The sequence below is a fragment of the Ptychodera flava genome, chromosome 20 (genome assembly GCF_041260155.1).
Source record: "Ptychodera flava strain L36383 chromosome 20, AS_Pfla_20210202, whole genome shotgun sequence".
Classification (NCBI taxonomy): Eukaryota; Metazoa; Hemichordata; class Enteropneusta; family Ptychoderidae; genus Ptychodera; species Ptychodera flava.
This window is the reverse complement of record NC_091947.1, coordinates 14,585,717-14,605,756: the sequence shown is the minus strand read 5'-3', so window position 1 is coordinate 14,605,756 and position 20,040 is coordinate 14,585,717. Positions and strand designations below refer to the sequence as shown.

General features: G+C 38.5%; 1 protein-coding gene across 6 annotated transcripts in view; it reads right to left on the bottom strand.

The window, feature by feature from the left end:
* Positions 1 to 20,040, bottom strand: part of LOC139120121 (neuronal acetylcholine receptor subunit alpha-10-like) — a 218,035-nt gene that overhangs the window by 83,278 nt on the left and 114,717 nt on the right. Inside the window, exon 1 of one of the 6 annotated variants that reach the window (XM_070684224.1) lies at positions 9,952 to 10,348. The exons of the other annotated variants lie outside the window; for them this stretch is intronic. The gene's annotated coding sequence lies outside the window, so the exon portion shown is untranslated. Of the gene's footprint in view, positions 1 to 9,951; positions 10,349 to 20,040 lie in introns of those variants that run through there. 6 annotated transcript variants of the gene reach the window in all.

The window sequence follows — 20,040 nt, the reverse complement described above, 5'->3', positions numbered from 1 at the left end:
CTCCACGTCACTGAAAGCGGAGGTAAAAACTGCGTAACCACCTTAATCCCTGAAAAATGATCGCTGTGTCGTGAATATCTTGGTCCAGTTAGTTGCGCTGACTTAATGACTGTCGGTTTCAATGTTACACATGTTGCTACAGCAAGTAGAATTGCAACTTCAGTTCGCCTTTTTTGAATCTATCTATTCGCCTTTTGTTGAAAGTTTTGAATTTTGTCTAGGCATGTACAATACACATATCATGCGCATATAATATCCAAGTGATTAAGTAACAAAGAAATCATCAACATATAAAATAATTCATCTTCATGCGATATTTCTTATAAAACTGGAAAAGTGAGTTGTGTAAGTTATAAAATCAAACATCTTGAAATTAAACTTCACTAGTACTCCAAGGGAGTGATTCATCTGTTGTACATCCTATTGGTTTTGTGGTCATATACTCACTTATTTTTTCAGGCATGGAAATTCACTTAACCTTTGGTGATTAAAATACAATTAGTCACCTCTTAAATAATCTTTAATTTAATATATATTTCAATAAAGTAAAAAAGATTAAGTGGCATTTCTTTTTTCACGCAATATCATTGTCTCATTTGTTAAATCTAACGTAATGGATGTTTCAGAGGATGTTAATCAAAACAAGCAGGCGAAAAATGTGCAAATATTACGTCCACGTATCATTTAAGGTGCTATGGCTCACATGTTAATAAGCTCGGGGAACTCAACTTTTGGAAAGGTTTGTTCAAAGCAACCAAAATTCGCAAATTTGAAACTGTATTACATATTGTATAATCTAGACCGCGGAGAAAAAGTGTTCCCACAAGAAAACACTTCGTAGACTTGAATGTGAAAATTCAGTTCAATCTACTATTAACTGCAATCGGAAGTCTAGGGTGTCACAAAGGGATGCTACAAATGTAAATACTGGAGTCTATCAGAAAAAGATGTATAATTTGTGAAAGAACAAAATATGTAATAAAGGGGCTAAACACGAGAACCCCTACATCAAGCAGTAGACTTGAGGCCAAACATAAGTCTTTGGGAAAATGCTGTAGAAAGGATGATGGCTATAACGTCTAGTCTAGGGGTATTGTAGCAGCAGAAGCACACTGCCACCGCAGCTGCACATAAATAGCCCCACATAAATGAAAAGTGGTCAAGGAAAGAAAATTGGTCAAGGAAAGAGCCGAAACCGTGCAACAAAATATTGGAAAATGGAATTCGATTGTATGGTCGTAAATGTCCAGAGTTGTCCATAGCCGTCCACACGACGTTAAGTCGTTATCGTTCAGCTGTCAGTGAATCTGATTCCGCTGGAGCCATTCACGTCATTTCCAAACCCGTCGAATATGTTCCGACGAAGATTCGCCCAAGAAGAAAATATTTCCTTCCTTCGCTATATATGTCGTTTTACGTTTCTGCCAAGTTTTCTTTTAAAAAGTACGCCGAAGTTTTCTTTTTTTGTTCTTTAAAATGTATGGACAGGCATTATTTCTCATCTCAAAATAGTATATGTCCCAGGACAATCGTAAAAAAACACCCTAGCTGTCTTTATTTTTGGGCACATTACTAACGCTAGGATTTTTTCCAGAATCTGAATAACAGAACTATTATTGTTCAGAGTTTTCCACTGACTTTTGACAGCAGGGCGTGGCATATCTGGCCACATTTTAGGTAACAGAAAAAATTGTGTAGCCTGTCCATTTACCACTCAGGCTTCCGTTAGGAGATGAAGCCATGCAAGTGGTTCTGAAAGTTTATTTTTAATTTACTAAACAACAGACATCAAAACAGGTAAAATAATCATTTTCATTCAAGGTAATTGATAAATTTACCAGGTCCAAGGGATATATCAAAAAATGACAAAAGCAATGGGGTAATCTTGAACCACGAAATACTTTTGGTACCACTTGTCCGGAATGGGTACGCGTACCCTGCCAGCTAGCTGCCCCCATCAAAATTGACCCAAAGCGACAAATCTCTAATACAACGTTACCGGAAATTTGATAAATATCTGATAAACATTACGTCGATGCGCAGTTAGTTTGTTCAAGCATTTGGTTGACAGTTGATGTCTTGATATCGATGATATAATGCGTTGATATGCAGTCAGCAACAGGCTGCCCTGGTTACATTGTCCGCTGGTTCAGTAAAATTAGATATTAAATGTCTAAACCTTCGCCAATTTCAAAAGTAAGACTTTCTACAGCTGAGTAGCATACACACGCAGATCTAGATCGCTTAAATTTGATAATTTTCTCTTGATACATTGAGGATCAATGTAAAGATTGTTACCAAGATATTACTACTTTCCTAAGTGTGTCAGTGGTGGTTGACTAATGTACGTAAGAATTACTGGTACTGTATTTTGATAAAACCCATGCCAGGGAAAACATAGAGGATCATAGAAAGGCAACATAACATTGGTCGTTGGTCATTTGTAATTAGTAAGTTAACGATGAACGTTAATATGTTTGTTTTATTTAGTGCTATTTACTTTTGATCAATCGGTTCAAAACAGTAGTTTTATTATTAGCTCTATCAGACAAATTTCATTTTGTTATCTATCGTTGATATATTTACGGCTGATGTCCAGCAGCATTAAAAACTTATTTCTGACTGGTCTATTTCTTTGTTAGATCAGGTGCGGGCCACGCATATAAAGGTATAAGTACTTGGGCTCAGTACGTTGTTCAAATCGTCACATTAAAGTTCAGATGTCATGTCACTAATGATTTTGCATTACGTTAACGTTCGAAAAAAATTAAAATGACACATGTTTGTTTATAGTAGTATGAAAATTCTGAAGATATACATTATTGGCCAATACGTATAGCTATAGCTAATAGCTGTATAGGCTCTTAGCTAAATGTAAGCTTGTTGATATTGCTTATCATTGATAATTATGATGTTTAATACAAACTGGTACCATAAAATACTCTTTCCGTGTAAAAACATATACGTAACACCATAGAAATCACCATTTTATTCTATGTTTAACCTTGTTCTTTCATTGACCTTGACCTTGGTTTGAAAAGAGCATCAGACAATGTGGTCAAATTTAATACCGGTAGAAGCCACATGTATCGTTTATCAAAGACAAGAGTGCATCTTTGCTGACAAGAGTGCACCTTGCTTGAAAATGTCAAAAAGTGCACAAGAAAAGAGACACTATTTCTGTGCATAGCCACCTGAAATGTAAACTTTCCATGTTTTGAACTTTGACTTCATTTGGTCATGTACGCCTGACCTTGACTTTAAGGTCACATCTTGAGTGAAAGTTAGAATGTGTAACATATCCTATTTATGTTATCAATTTTGGTATGAACATTTTCATAAAGCAGGATATTCACTTTTGTATACAATTGTACTTTCTAAATAATTAGATATTTGTTTCTATGGCAACGGTTTTCACCCATTACTAAGCTACCAAAACTTTTCAGAAAATTCAGAGTTTCAACTTTCAAAAATATATAAAGTGTGAGATTGCCCTCTGCTTGCCCCAAATAGTACCAATTGACCATAATTGGGGCCTGGCTCATAGAGTACATGTATAACTGAAAACACACTGATGGTTGCCTTGGTAATTACTCACTACCAACAGCATCCCTGATACATAACATACTAATTTTCAAAGAGCACATATCTGTGGCTATGTCTGGACAAGTTTTTGAGTTTCTATCATATTTTATGTTAATGTAGCAGAAAAGTATTTATGAAAAATGCTCTATTTTATCGAAATTCTGAGATGTTATGGGCATGACCTATTGACCTTGACCCAGAATGTTCAAGGTCATGGGGTCAATTGAAAGGCCATGATGTGAGGTACCAGTGTCTGTCTTGAAATCACGTAAATATCTTTTACCGTTCCCTAGAAAATCAGTTTTATCTAAAATTCTTACCTTTTAAGATTGTAAGTATTGTTGCCATGACAACGACTTTTGAGACAGAAAGCTACTTCTGCGACCTGTCCACCAAAGATTTTCAGAAAGTTCAGATTTTGGGCTTTCAAAAAATGTATGGTGTAATTTGCCCACCCAAATGGTTACCAATAACCTATCTGGCTCATGGACTATTTAGGCCATACTGGGCATTTTTGAAAAACGACAAAAAGGGGGTTTCGGGGAAAAGGGGCAAACTATTCCACTCGATCGGTCTTTAATTTTATATTCAATTGTAACTATAACTGCCAGCGTTTTCGGGATTGCAACTAGAAGCTAAGAAGTTGCGCTCACAGACAAATCTGTCGCGCCCTCTTTGTTTAAGTCACGCAGTTTGCAAACGCTTCATTTTAAATTATTTATTGCTCTATAAACCAGAGTTTCAGCGCTAGTGGTGATAAAGAATTGCGATTGTCATTTTATTGCAAGCAAATACACCTTCTCGTCTGGGTATTATTTTCTGCATTATTGCTTTCCTATTTTAAGTATTACATTTTAATGTAGTATTTAACTATAGACCCATTTTTGGGTATATAATTTAAGCATCGTCGCTGTGAATAGAAAATAATGTATGTATTTGACAAAGCAAGTACATGAACAAGCATCGATTAAGAAATAAGTCAAAGAACATTCGGTGTATGATACATGATGATGCAATAATTATTGGCAGTGACAATTATAATTGCTTATCTTTTCGATATCTTATAGGCATACAGACATGGCTCGCAAATGAATACTTTGTATTTTCCAACTGCCAAAGTCTTCAACGTTCTGCAATCAATGAGTCGACTCGACGGTGCGTTATCGCAAGTTGAAGAAACGGTCACCTGCACACGACCATATAGCTTTTGGAAACATACACCGCGAAACGGACAGAGCGGCAAATTCACCCAACAGAAGCTCACAGAGTCCGGTTACGGAAAAAAATATGTTCAAAATATTTCCATGACCTTGCGTTGATTCCTCGATCATTCTAAAATGACGGAGTCTGAAAACGACGTTTATTTTAAGCTTGGAAGGTTGGAAGGTTAGATTCCATCAGTTACTAGATGCAAATGTTTGATCAGACAGATCGTCAGGGGACGACAATTGGGAGTTTTACACTGAGTCATTTGACAGCCATCATTTTGTGTTTATCGCTGGACAGAGCCGACGATGGAGACGTATTATACGTTTAATCAAAGCAAAAATCTTGACGACAGCAGGCTGCCCAGGAGATATAGACCAAGGATATCGATCCCAGACAGTCTTACGCTTCTGATGCGACACTATTTAGCTCTGGAATTACTTGTTGAGCAAAATATCCTAAGCATCTAGATCTGTAGCTATAGAAATGGGATCCGTTCGTCTGACGCCTGCAATAATATTTTATGGAGTGTCAGGCTGTAACAAAGTGAACTGGTGTTACCAATGCCGTAATCTATCAACAGCGCTAGCACGGACACTCTACTGTGTCTGCGAGAAAGAAGTGTCTGGAAGGACTCAGAGAACGTAACAGTTCTTTCTTCTTTTTTCCCCAATCAAAAGGGTCCACTGTATTTCAGCCTCCTTTGGTCGCTGTCCCCGTTGCCCTTATACTATTCATTGACAACACTCAGTAAAACAAAATCAATTGTAAACTCTCCCTTGTTGATTCATACGTCAAACATTTTCTAGAAATTTAAACGTTTGTGAAACTTCTTCATGTCATTATAAACAGTGATGGATGTGTCAGTGTTAACGACCTCCAAAGGCAATCTAAGGCTGATAACATGCCTTGAAAATGTTTACTTTGTTTTGACGGTGACAGAGGAATTTATGCGCCATCAAACATTTATTATTTATCAAACGGTTTCAAGCTTGCAAGCCTTCCATTCATCAGTTTGTCAGTTTGCCATAATTCATTTCAAATCATTGAGCGAGTGTAGTTTCAAGGTCAAATGTCAAAGCAATTAGGTCTTGGAACATCACTTGTTCTTGTTATTTTCTGTTCATTAGATCATACTAGAGTGTATTTGTCGAACAATCCATCCATCCTGCCATCCATTAATCCATCCATCTACCCACTTATCCATGTATATCTATTTTAATGCTTGAACAAACAGACGATCCTACTGACGGGTTATACTCAATACAAAAATTAAACAAAGTCAGATTCTATACAAATGCTCAATAAACAGTTTACAGAAAAAATTAATAACATGAAAAAGCACGCATGAAAGTCAAAAGATCGATGCGGTAGAAAGAAATAAGTATACTGATATAAATAAAACAACGGTATGTTTGATATTTCAGACCAGTCCTTGTGTTACCATGCAACTGAACTATACATAGTCGGTGACACACGAAAATGGCGTGCGTTGGCGGTATTTGTGGTCAACCTTTGTTTATTCCGCGAGTATTGATAGGTTAATTCCTTCCGAATGGAATAAGATAAATCACACGTGTTTAACTTTGATGGTTTACAAGCAGCTATGATGAACAGTGCATCTGTTTACGCATTCCATCTGGAGGTCAATGCCCATATGCGCTGAGGTTGCTATATATCTTAAATGACCTTGAATAACCTCACATCCAAGCCAAAACTTGGGAAGATAATTAATATTCGCCATGGGGGATTTTCCTTGGTGTTATTTACAATGCGCAAACCTTCAGGTAAGCGTTTGTATTTTATCTTCAACAGAACTGAAATTTGTGTTACCAGAATGAGTTACACATCAAGTTACTCTACTCTCACCCAAAAGAAATTCTCTGTCTATCGCAAAACTGTTATCATGTTTGTTTGTTATTGTTTGTTTTCGCGTCCACCCGGTTATTTGTACAACAGTTTAATATTTATAGATCATATTCGAGCGACGGGACAGACATTTGCTCGCAAAAGACTTTTTTACCAGCTTGAGCAATTTAGCGAACTAACTTATGATGTATCTGCCTTACGTTTAATTCACTTGTTTTGTTTATTGAAGATTGCTGCCAACTTCTAGCTCTCAGACTACAATGCTGTTAAAGCCATGGATCGCGTCATCAAAGTTTTTTTCAGTAGATTTTAAATTAGTCTGCGTGTTCAAGAGTCGAAAGCAATTATATTGAAGTGATGGGAAAGCTTTTCAGTGCCCCCCAGGGCTGTTTGTAAATTGATCTCTGGCGGCTGTTTGCGTTTCCTTATGTTTAACATGTGTCACAAAATAGTGAAAACTGTACAAAATTATCAAGGACTATTCAATGCAAATCTGGAAACGTCGTTAGCAGATTTAAGGATGTATAATGGACACTCAGAGTAGGAAACTGTAATCAATGTTTAATTATAGAGACTGAAAATCTCGTTAGAAACATTCAGCAGACGTATTCATCATCCCGTAGCAATTTTCTGATGCGCTCAAGATCAACAAGTTTTGGACTCCATTAACCAAATCAGTCGTTTTAGGAGGATTTCTGTGTATCATAACAAATGAAATGCAAGCTTTAAACCTAAGATTAACCAACGTAATGCCCATGAGTGATGTGTCATTATATATGAACGGCAAATATAACTTTGCTCTAATGTACTGCACCGTCCGCCAGATTTACAGTTCTGGCCAAAAAAAAATAATAAGTAAATAAATAAATTTGCTGTTCCGATGACATGGCTTTCAAAAATAGGGTAGGTAGGTCGGCAGGAATTTTTTTCCGAAATATTTTTGTTTTTAAATATGCAATTTCAGGGGTTCAGGGCGGTCAAATGCTGGCCACAACATTTCCAGAAAAATGTATCATACATATAAGGAAAAAAAACATAAAAGACACCCTCGTTAAAGAAAAGTCAAATGCCAAGTAACAAACGCGTGATTTTAAGGGTTTTTCTTTCTTTTTTTACTTCCGTGTTTACGTACTTAGGGTCGGCAGGTAAAAAATAGGGTAGGTCGGGTTATCAGAACAGCACAATTTGTTTTGCTTGGCCTAACCAGGGTATATCCATTTATACATGTATATAAGGATTTTGGCATTTCTTGAAGATGACAAGGAATGACGTCACCGGGTTCGTTATCCTTCTGTCCTTAATTAAGCGGAGCTGAAGATGCGTGTGTCTGGTCGAACACTCTTTCATCGCACTTTAAAAAAATCTATAGACAGCAATACAATCTCCGCAAATGCCATAATTGTTTTCCAATCTCGCGACGTGGACAAAATTACACGCAAGTCGATCACACGATGTATATGTGGAATATGTGGCAACAGGACACTGTTTTAACCGCAGCCAAACGAGTTCCTATAACGATGTGTCCATGGACCGCTGTCCCGGTCAAATGTCAGCGTGTGCCCTGATGAGACGCGGTTGGTCCATATGATACGCACGGTGGAAAATGTTCAGAATCCGACAACGTTTAAACGTTTACAACACGGGGGGAGATTTATTGACCGAGATATCTCTGGCTGTGCATGTGGGGGCAAAATACCGCGGTCCTAGAGACGATCGTAAATCAGAATGAAATCACTTGCGCAGGCGCAGACCATTTTGAAACTCTGAAGGAATGGTCGCTTGATCAATATCTGAATGTTATCAACTCGCGAAATCATGGAATTGGTATTGGTAAAACGACATTGAATTGCGTCGAACTCTCAGTTTTTTATATCAAAACTTATTTCATCAGTTAATGTTCATGTTAATACCCCTCTTTCAAAGGTTGGATTGTAGTATCTGAGTGAGTAATATGCCTGACACAAATTGGAATATGTTCATAAAATTGACAACGAGAATATCACAGTCCATATTTGAATACGATTAGAATACAGGGGGTCATGATAATTGTGTTTATAGCTATTAATATAGCTCATATCTCTCCCAAACCATTTCAATAAGTGTGCACGATACTTAAGTACTAGTTTGATTTTAATACATTTCATTCCTACTAGTCGTTTATCTTGATCACAATTTTGTTCCACACATGGGGGATCACGTGAGAGTTAGAGGGCGATCGAGATTGTTTACCCGAGCTGCCAATATGGATAGCATTATGGGAAGCTGTAACACTGAGCTAGTGCAATTTATGGACTCTCGCTCAGTTGAGAAAGCATTCGAATGAAATTGAAAGATTATCTGTACTTTGCACTGCAGTAATGTTCTACAGGAGTTGAAATATGTGCCTGTTCGTAAAAGACGGCGAATGTCTGGACGATAGTTAACAAAAAGTAAACAAAGCTGCGGAGAGTGGACGCCCTTTGAGCTTCTTGGCATAGCTTTTAATGGCTCTGAAATAAGGCCATAACATCTTGTACACAGACTCCCACAAATATTGACGATGCGTTCTCATCGTCAATAATCCTGCAATGTTTTAAGAAAGTTGGGCCGTATTTATGTCAACAAGAAAATAAATGACAATTTTGACATAAAAAAAATCACGTTTGAACCTCTGTTGCAGAGTGAGGAGACGAGACATAAATGTACCGTGGGGTGTCTAATCTAATCACACAAAAGGTCACCGATTGCTTGGAGTATGATGATCCACTGGATAGGTCCAATTCAACAATATTGGTGGATCCGAATCAAAGATGAATGGTTCCGACTACGGTACATGTGTGTCACGATAAGAAGCTTGGTTTTGGTCTTGCAAAACATTATGCTCTCGTCGTCCAACCATTCAGAATGGATATTTACTACCTACTGCATTTTTGCCGTTAAACTGTGTAAGCAATGGCGGTGGATTGTTGCATGCAATAATTGCATAATATCTGAGAGCTGTGATTTTCTGCATAGTCAGGACCATTTCTTTTCGCGAGTGTTGTTATTTCTTTTCTTTTTTTTTCTTTTTTCTTTTCTGTTTACGATTGAAGCCAAAAGCGATTAACCACACAATTAGACTTCGTGATACACGAACAGGGGAACTTCACTCATTCTTGAAACTGACCTAAAAGCTCAATCGTTGACTTGACTTCAGCATGAGCCATAGCGACGGCGACCTTGACGAGATCGTCAACGGAATGACCGAACGATCTCATCCTCATTTAATGGCGCGGCGGCATAAATGAGTGAAGGAAAGTGGTTTTACTGTACCTTCAGGAACAAATGCTTCAGGGTTATAACTTGTAGGAGATCCGAATGAAGCCGAGATCCGTATTCATCGTGAAGAAACACTCTCGACGATTACCGTTATTGCTGCGTATCCTTGCTGTATTTAGCACTTACAGAACCATTCGGAGAATCTTGGCAGAGATATAAGTGTATTCCTCACACAGTCGCGTAAGCCAGAAGCTCTATAGTGAACCTGCAGATAATAACCGAGGACGTTGCAGTAATATTGGCGAGTATAAAGTGGGGAATTCCAGCCGCCTTGGTCTAGAGATAGCGATCCTTGTCGGAGTCGGTATCCCAATCCGCTATAAGATAACGGTACGGTGCGGTTTGTTATGCCAGTAATGTTTTACGTCACGGAGATTTTGTCTCGGACACTGTATTGGAGAATGTATACTGGTTGTTAGAGGCCACTACCCGTGTCACCACGTGCGTATAAATCACCCGTACGGAACGCTTAAGTTACAAATTGCTCATTGTACCCGGGTGGATTGAATTGACATGGGCGATTTCGCTGGAAGATTCCAGCCTAGCGACAACAATGGCCCTAGATACGGCCGTTGCCTATAACGGGGCATCTCTATGGAGAGTCAAAGCAATCAAGGGGGGTAGCTCGCTTTAATTCAGTTGAGTGGTTTGCTTTATGGCAGAATAATAAAGTGGTCTCAAGACAGCCTTGCAATCTACTTGTTGAGGAGCTGTCCTATTGTCATCGTACAGTGAGAACAATACAACGGTTAACGCGTACTGTGCTATGTTCAAACAAAACCGACTGCGCGCTTCCTTTTGTTAATTGACCTTGAAATGAACTGGCAATTCAAGCGAAGATGACTTTGTAAACATAAGTTATCGACTTGGCATGTTTCTTTACAGAGGGCACATCTAAGCCTCATAACATGAAGTCTTGATAAAACATGAGCCGAGGTCCCTTGAGATACATGTACTTTTGAGATGATCCTATTGGCGGTCGGGGTTTACCTTAACTATCTTATAAGACATCTTCAAGTAATCTTGGTAATAAATTTCAAAGTATAAAACTTGGTATTGGAAGTCTATTACGAGGCAAGATAGTATAAAAGTCTATGTAGTGTCGACGTTTTCCGCGGCAGTGATTTTGCTTGTCGTAAAGTTTAACAGGCATCGACGAAATATCAAAATAGTCTCGTGGGATACGCAAAGAAAGATTTCGTTCCGCAATTATATTTTCATGGCCCATGCGATCGGTCAACCATGTACGTTCATCGCGCCGCGTCACGGCAGACGGGAAAGCACTAGGGCAGGGAGGAAAGAAAAGAGACCCTCAGACGGTGACGCTGACGTGAAGGGAGAAAATCAGATTGACAGACGCCGGATACAGGGAGACACAGACCGGCAGGAACGGAAAGACATGGCGAAGAAGGCTACGTGTGCGTGTGTCTCTGTACGGAAACTAGCGCCAGTGGTGAAGTTTCCCTATTCAATTTGAGATCTAATCGCGATGCAATATAAAGCAATTAGGACAAATGAAATATTGGTGAATTGACGATGGATTTCATTTCGCCTGAATGTTCCAGTGAAATTACAGTTGATGTAATTTATATATATTACGTTACTTGTCATCCTTGGTCTCATCATCAAGTGATTGATAGCCGCAGCGAATGCACACTAGCACGCGCCGTCGCAGTCAGATACATACATTTACCCTGATTACGCCAAAGAATCCTGTCGTGAGGGCAACACGCCACCATAGGTCAGTCTCTGAAATACAGGGACATGTAGAAATAAGGGAAGAAAATGAATTCTGGAATGACAGCCTGGCCTCAACAATTGCGGTTTAGACCACACAGGTTCTTAAACAGTTTAAGAGTAAGTTTATTTTCTCTTGGTCAGCGGAGAAAATGGTAACATCAAGCCTATCTTATCAAAAACATTAACTTTGTTTTCTAATTTAACACGTTCGCCGTGTTTCGGTAATGGATAAGTGTATCACAGTAGTCCAGCAAATTGTTACGATGTCTCCCTCTCCGTGCCAAGCCGTGTATATTTCAGGTATTTGCCACCCTTAAATCAATCATAGGCCACGTGATGTCGGTTTCGCCAGGCCAAGAGGACACTGCGACACAGAATGGTGCAGTTCCTGCCATTTGTTTTATTTTCGATTAGAATGTCATTACGAAATAAATCACCTACAATTTTAAAATATTAACCGCTCCAGCAGGAAGATCACGTTTCCCAATAACTTATATGATATACAGCTGTTGAAATAATACCTAGCTGCAGGCAAGCTCTAAATCTGCCCGTGGTAGATTTAAATATTTTTATGACCACTACTCCGCTATTCGCTGTACCACATTAAAAAGCTTAGGGAAGGGATATACACAAATTCAGTCAAAAGGGCACAGTTCCATTGGGTTTTGCGCTATTATGACTGTTTCGCTGAAACAATCCATCAACCCGCCAAGACACATTGTTTGCAGATCTTAGCTTTTTGCAAAACGCGCCACTGAGAACTGTATAGACACAGACGTCATCCAAATCTTTTGACACCTCCGGGTTACCTTGGGTGAATACTCCTCCATGATGAATGTGCCCCCCCTCTCCTTCTCGGCATGAGGGGTGCAACTCCCCTGCGATGATGCTAGACACGTACTATTTTTAAATGCATTCTACGTTTTCAAAGATGACTACACAGCCAAGCGGGAGACTTGAAACCAAACGGACTTATTATTACTTACTTTTATAGGTTCTAGCCTCACCATGTAAACATTGTTGAAGAGTCATATCATCCTCACCTCATTGTCTGACCGACTTTCCGGATCACGTGATCCTGTTGACCGCCTTTTCTTCAGATTAGTTTTTATCGTTTGCGTAACAAAACATAAAACGACAAATAAGCCATGAATAAGCCAAAGAAGATGAGAAAGGCTTTCACCGGAGGCTGGCAAACATAAAAGTCAAATCTAGCTTTGTCGGAGAATTAAGTAAGGAAGGTTATTAAACTGTAGCACAATTATCTCCAATGTTTTTATGTACCTCAGCTCCTTACAAGATAACGGCTGATTTCCTTGGAAAGGTCAAATACATTCGTCACTGACTAAACAACTATCGCATGTTTCGATTTTTACAGGTGTCGCAGGGCCACGTCGTTGAGAAAGGTGTTTAACACGTCATTATTAGTCGTACATGATTGTACACAATCATTCTTACAAGAGAGCTCAAAACATCAACATTATGTATCGAATGAGGCCAGCCTTTGCAAGGACTGTGATATATGGGCAATGAACTCAATAAGAAGGACTTTCTCGAAATTGTGTGAAGACCAACCAATGTTAGGTGCTTCTTGCATTTTCATTTCTCATTTTCGGGTCTTTCATCACGGCATTGTCAAGTATAAAGTACTGATTTGAACTTACACTACTTCCTATCACTTTTGCTCATCATTGAGAAAACTTTTCTGACTTATCACATTTTCATGGCATCGTTTTCCAAGAAAGGTAACAGAATGTTATCTCCCGTCAATCAGAATTGTTACAAAGACATTATCCCGACTTTGTTAGCGTCTGAAAGTATACCTGAGTGTAAATTTGGGCATTCACAATCTTGCTTGACATATCTGTCCACCCGAAGACTCGTACTTTGAAACAGCGATAAATGATGTTCTCGCCCGGGGCCTTTGCCACCGCCCGATGAACACGATCTACAGTTTCAACGTTCGGGAAGATTTTTGTTCACGTGTTGTCGACCGTGTCACATGCGCCGGTGTTAATGGTACGAGGTATGCACTAAGCATGTACAAACTTGGTAGTTTTTGTGGTGTTTTGTCGCAGCCGTCGGTGACAGTTGCGCCTCCATCATAAATACAGAAATGACAACCCACCCACGGGAGACATTATCTACCTCCTGAGAGTCACCCAGAACATGTAATTGTAATACTCTGCTATCTCTAAAAATGGGAATATCACGATTCTATGCCAGGTTACGAACTCTGTTGCTTGACGGTAAACTACCCTGACTGACGCAACTCAACTCTCGCTGTTCAAAATCCGCATCATTACGCAGCGACGAGAAAAAGTCGCAATCTATAGTAATTGCTTGTTTATACGTTCGCAATTCCGAAAAATTCGTCATGGCGGATGTCGATTTACCTGAAAAACACTCGGAAAGTGGACTGAAATGCCGCGCCTTTCCGGTCCTAGCAATTGTCTAGAGTGTTGCCGTTACATTTACAAGGCAAATCAGAGCAAATGTAGGGAAATTCGTACAAATCATCTCAATATGCATTATTCAGGTCATATTTTCGTCCCGATTAAATTCTTCACAAATTCAACCATATCATTATTAATGCATGGCGTCTGAAACTGAAAATGACTTCATAGAAGAGTTTGGATAAGACGATGATTGAAGTTGAAAATAAAATTAGCGTTACATAAATTGGTTATTAATTATAGATAATAGACCGCCTGGGGAGTCGATATCGAAGGCCCTTGAACTTTAATGTGTCCTCAACTCTAGTGAGTCTGTGTGTGGGCGGTTGCATGTAAACACTGTTGCAGGCATTCGTTGTATATAAATGCGTTCATTAAAATCGCACAACCTGTAACATTTCAACTCTTTCTAAATGAATTGAGCAATTTCGTTACATTGTCACAAACGATTATTCATCCTTGAAAATGCGAAAGTCAATATGTTTGTTTCTTGTGGCGAACGAGAAGCATGTTGTTACTTCACTGCAGCCGTTTCCTTTCGCCTGCACCTGGTGACTGTGTAGTGCCATTTTTGGCCTTCAACAGCCAATTAAGCCTACAGATAATATGCCTCTGTCCCTTGGAAGTAACAAACGTGACCGTATCCATCATAAAAATTTACAGTTCCCAACTGGACATGCTTAGAGTTGTAATCTGGAGCTTTGAATTAGCACACGCCTCGTACTATGTTAAATTCGGTACTTGTACCTCATAAGGCCTGGTAGATTTCTTGTTAGTTTTGTTCAAGTCACATGTTGATCGCACTTTCAGTTTTGCTCTTTTATATATATTCATGAGCTATGTTTAAATTCAAAAACAAAGAAGAGGAAAGACATGTAGTGAGTCTGCTAAAATAGGTCGATTGACGTGTTTGCACTCAAAGGAAAAGTAATTCATATTTAAAACATTAAAAGGTAATTAGTATTGATTACACTGTATAGGTTCACAGTCACCGTGGGACGGTGAAAGTTAGGTCATCTAAGTTCAGGCACACTGAATGACTGACCTAATAGCATTGATCGTGAACGGTTCCCTGATAAACGAATGCAAACCAACACGTTTGCTTAACAAGGAACCAAAAGAGGTTTGTCTATGGAGCATATGCAAAGGAATGATTAAAAGCTGGTGATATAGCACATTGCAGAAATATGAACACGCATTGTCGGATGCAAGATAACCTCGGACAAGGGCAACATACAGATGAAGATTGCCAAAATTATTCGGGTTTTACCAGGAAGTTAATTTATAATATGGGACCATGTCATTTAAAATATTATGAAAGTTGTTCAGAAATATTAATTGAGATGTATGACGATCTGATGCAATGATTGTTGTGGTCTAAATGTTCAAATTGATGAAGACACAGTATACTTCATAATGAAGTATGGTGACATGTCATCGTTACTTAGTACGAGATCCCGTATATTACGAGAGCATAGTATTGAGTTAGGGATATATACATGTAGTATGACTATGTGAAGATTCTGAAGAAAGTCGTAAGGAATACAAGTTCATGGTCAGGAAAGTTTTCACCAAGGTGATCACATAAAGTAATGCCTCACACAGACTTTTATTACACAATTTAACAGAAACACTGGTCCAACATCGAATTCTTCGTTGTTCTGATCGGTGATTTTCGCGCTATTTGGCCAGAAAGGGTTGTACATGTAAAATAAATGCTGTTAGACAAAAGTTACATGTATTGAGTATGTATGTATGTATGTATGTATGTATGTATGTATGTATGTATGTATGTATGTATGTATGTATGTATGTATGTATGTATGTATGTATGTATGTATGTATGTATGTATGTATGTATGTATGTATGTATGTATGTATGTATGTATGTATGTATGTCTGTCTGTATGTAATGTATGTATGTCTGGAACAGAACATATTTTAACCCTGAAGATCCCTTGAGGACAAATATTCGACCAATAAAAACAATCATACAATACTCTTGTTGTCTAAATCTATATGGTTTTATCCTGAAACTGAACGGATGATGAAGTTTTCACCATCTTGGTTAATGATAATCAATCTTATTTCCCTTCTAAGGTAATACAGAAACTAGCACCCATTTTGTATTAAGATACAGTAACTACTTAATTTGAGGTAGTGCGCGTCTCTGAACATATACTTGTACGGTCCGTGATTCCTGATTTGACCAAGATTTCTTTTGAAGCCAAGTATAAGTGATCTTTTATAACTTTCTTTTCCGAGGTTCATGTTTTACCTTAATACATTTGATTGACAGGTTCAAAAATAGCATAAATAGGAAAATTGATGACGTTTACCAATAAAGGTAAAGTGGTGGTCTAAACCTATCAAAGTGTAGACAAAGAAAGGCAAATGCGCGCCTAACAAATTCAAAGTGAATCTTCAAATTGCTTGACAATTACAACCAAATCATTAGAAAAGGATGGCATTGGAAAACATTGCATTCAACATGACGTTGGATTCAATTTGTGAAGTGGAAAACTGTGTAATTAATGTCAATGGCAAACGTACGGCAAAATAACGCAACCATGTGGGGCGATGTGAACCTGAATGTGTGTATTCAGAACTTCAGAAATCGCACAAAAATATGCTACATTTGCGCACAATGCACATGTATCGTAGAAACGTGTTACACAAAGACACGGAACGGTAGTCACCGCTATCGTGCAACCCAAGAACAAACCTACAACGGACTTATACGCAGTTTTGAATAGTTGAAGAACGGAACTGAAACCGAGTTTTGAATAGGCATTCACGAAACTTTTGTCTTTCATTTGTTGAGAACCCTTAGGAATCCATTCATTGTACAATTTTCATTTTCATATTCACCGTTGAACACGAAAGAAAATTTACCGTAACTTTCTAGTAGTACAAAGTGTCTTTTAAGTTTACTCATATAGGAAAAAGTCGAACACACAGCAACAAATCAAGGTTGACTCGCTAAGGGTGTGCGTTTTTAAAGATATAGTTCGAGTGATTTTGCGGCCATTGTGAAAATTCGTGTGGTGGTTATAACATTACAATGCATCCAGTGATGTGGTTACTGCTCTGATAGTTTAATTATATAGCACTGAGAAGTTCGTATAACGTATATAACTTACAATACTTTGAAAGCAATAATTGACATAGATACGCGTGGAACCGAGCATTGACACATTGCATAGAAGTGTGTTCTATCGATGTTCTATCGATGTAAATGAGATTCTAACTGCCATACGTCGCTAAAAAGGAAAGGCAAGCATGTATACAATATCAGTCAGGAATAAAACGCAAATTTGAAACCTTTTCTTGTGGCACAAGTGGGACCCATCAAACAAGCCTAAAGGTTTCAGGTGCGATGAGTAATGCCGACTTTTATGAAATACAGCATATCAAATCCCCAGAACTCTGGAGGGTGCAATAAACTGAGTCGTCGTTTTCGAAACGTTTCAACTGCAGGGGTCCTAGACTTGAAATAAGACTTAGAAATGACGCAACCAAATGGTGATTGATGTGAACTGCAGCTGTGGCTGCTACGGGGACGCATGGGTATGGCGGCGTTTGCCAGCGGTCTAAAAAGTCGAAGAGATGAATGACGTTTTAGTTCTCAGCCGAGATAAATGTATGTATTGTTTTCATATACTCAATATACTCTTCCATACTTGTATACTTTCAACAGTATTTATAACATTTGCTCACTGTATACTTATATATATACATACATACATACATACTACATACATACATACATACATACATACATACATACATACATACATACATACATACATACATACATACATACATACATACATACATACATACCTACATACATACATACATACATTCATACATACATACATACATACATACATACATACATCCATCCATCCATCCATACATACATACATCTATCCATCCATCCATCCATCCATCCATCCATCCATCCATCCATACATACACACATCCCTGAGACCAAATTAGTCGCACAACGGGAAAGCCGACAGTGTAGAATTCACAAAGTGAATTAAGTGTTGACAGGTTTTTGTATCTGTAATTACCATGTCTTCAATTTTCACGCAATATTGATACAAATTCACCCATAATAATTCCCATAGCATACACGCACACGGTTAACTGTCCACGGAATATTGCAACTTTCATTAAAATATACACTATACCAAAGAAAGTCGAAGAAAGCGAATAAATGTAATGGCTTTACTTAATTCTGAGTTTAATGGATTTTAAAAAGACATTTTCGGACCTATTACACTTTGCCTTGTCGGATCCATTCAAAAGAAAGACGTAGGTGGGTTTACCATACATTTTAATTAAAATTACGTTGGCAATTACGTGATTAAAAGACTTATTTAATTTCAGATCAAAATTACCATGATGAAATCATATTTTGAAGGTAATGCGTTGGTTTTTTAATATATAAAAAAGGTTACTGAACAATTATACGCACTGTAATCCCACAAAGACTGTTAATGTTAAGCCCCTATAATATCCGGTTCCTGGGTTCCGCGCCTCCTTTGAAGGAAATGAGTGGCAATTTTCCCTGGTTTAGAACTATAGGCGTGCAATGAAACGTTTCTGAGGCAATTAATGCCGTTTGAAATATCTATTGTTCTTTCCGTACAGTTCTTTCCTTTGCCCTGTATGGTTCTCGCATCTATCAACTGTAATTTCCTGGTCGGCTTCTCAGGAAGGACAATCGATCAGTTTATTAGTACAACCCTCTTGGGTATATACACTGCTTACAGCTGCTTGTGTTGGTGGATTGGAGTCCCGACAGTCGGAGAAAGCTGGATTATGATTGACATCGTAACGATTGACGTTGCGTTTCTCTGTACTTAGATTAATTTATGTCCCAAATTACGTGCAGTTAGAGTAAAATTGACGATATATTGGGTGGCTCTATATAAAAATGTCACGCGAACGAAAACTGCGGTGTATCGGGAGTATCCCCAGTACTGATCCGCAACATTGAAAAACTAAATGCTGTATTATAATTAGGGCCTTTCGTGGGAGTTAATTGAAGGCATGTGTTCAAGTAAGGAAGGCCTTGATATAATTTTCTTCGGGTGAAATAGACAGATGAGCAAACAATGTATGATATCATCGCAGTACAGGGTACGCTCATTGGGAGATACGGGAAAATTATGACCTCATCTGTCATAATGAACAAACGGTACTGACAATTGACTTCGTCGAACGGTGTTGTCGTTATTCGAAAAGCACAGATTAATCCCGACTGAGGCGTTTTAAACAATGACGTACGTGATGAGGAAAAAAGCATATCAAGAGCAGGTTTCTGGATTTTAAATCTTATATTTCACACAAAACGCGAGACTCTTAAGCCTTGATAATGGTGCGAGATATTTCACAGTTTTGTTTCAGGTCATTGACACGAGAGGGCAATAATAATGTATACGACGGATGTTTGACGTATTAGCGTGGTTTAGTGATGAAAATGCATCTTAAAAGCAAATCACCCGTTCGGTAAAATTTTAAATGGCGTGATCAGTAGCCTTCAACGTTTCATTGAAGGCCATTACACTGTCCATTTCGGCAAGGTAAAGAGGCTTTCCGTTATGTCAAGCATTCGCCACAAATACAACATCAAAGCTCAGCCCCTCCACGCAGAGACCATGACTAAGAGATTATGTACGCGTTTAGGGCTTTTATCAAGAAGTGAAAATCTCTGGCATGTTGCCTTCAAACTTTAAATGAAGAATTTGGGACGCAAGAGCTCTCCAAAGGTAACCGTATTGTCACAAAGCGTGGCGATAAACCGTTTAATCATCGTCTAAGACGACATAGGTGTCGTCACAGACTCTCGCCCGATACACATCTGCTCGGT